A 1,061-nucleotide genomic window follows, 5' to 3' on the forward strand; every position below is an offset into this window, starting at 1 on the left:
GGCACAGGAGGGGAAGGTCCTCTGGGAGATGGATTGATTCCGTGACTGGGGCAATCGGGATGAGTGTGTCGGAGACAACGAGATTGGCACAGGACAGAGCAGAGTTTAGAGCTGTTGTACTTAGGGTCGCTATGAGTTATAAGCGACTCGACAGCATATAACAACAACAACAACTACGGAAGCAGGAGTGGCATCCAATTCACATATCTTCAGAAACTCTATGAGCTTTGATAAATGTCAGTATTTATAGAATGGCTTCAGGTCTTTTGTTCATAGGGTCACTATGAATTGTGCTTGACTTGATGACAATCAACAACAACTGGAAATGTAAAAATAAAATTGATGCTGACCAAATATGAAGGTCTTCTCATAAATCATTTCAGTATCACACCTAGTTGTATCTTTTTGTGTATATGTTCCACTTTCCCCTTAGAGTGTGTATTTCACAGTTTTCCATGTTAATAATGTACTATATCTAGTAAAACTTGTTTATGTCAGTGGGTGTCAAAACTGGAAAGATTTAATAGCTCTACCTGTCTAGTTTCAGGGTAAGACTGTATCCTATCCAGTTAAATGCAAGTTCTATTCTGTGAAGCCTTATGTCTTAAAATGGCAAGTTTTCCTTTCTTTTAATCTTTACTTGATATTTCATTTGTCATATAAATTTACCTTTCATCAATAGTGAGATCAGAATTTAAAAAAATTAAACACCAATTTTGCAAATATGTATAAAGCTATTATTTCAGTTTTTAAAAAAGACATGTTTGATTCTGGTTTTTTGAAACAACTGCTATCTAGCTAAGGTGTACATGGTACAACTTTTAGAAAGGGTATACACCACATATGGGATATTGCCTGAGAAAGAGAACATCAGCAAGCTTACATAAGGTCATAAATCATTAACAGTTCTTTAAGAATTTTACCAAGTGACCATGTAATTTTTTTAAAAAAGAGTCAACTATTCCTGTAAATATGAAATATTTCAGTATATGCGATGCTTCTATTTCTTAGAGTGAGATTATTATTTTGATAATTCATAAATTGTTGTTGTTGTTATGTGC

The sequence above is a fragment of the Elephantulus edwardii genome, unplaced genomic scaffold (assembly GCF_000299155.1).
Source record: "Elephantulus edwardii isolate Elephantulus edwardi_28Jun2011 unplaced genomic scaffold, EleEdw1.0 scaffold00002, whole genome shotgun sequence".
Classification (NCBI taxonomy): domain Eukaryota; kingdom Metazoa; phylum Chordata; class Mammalia; order Macroscelidea; family Macroscelididae; genus Elephantulus; species Elephantulus edwardii.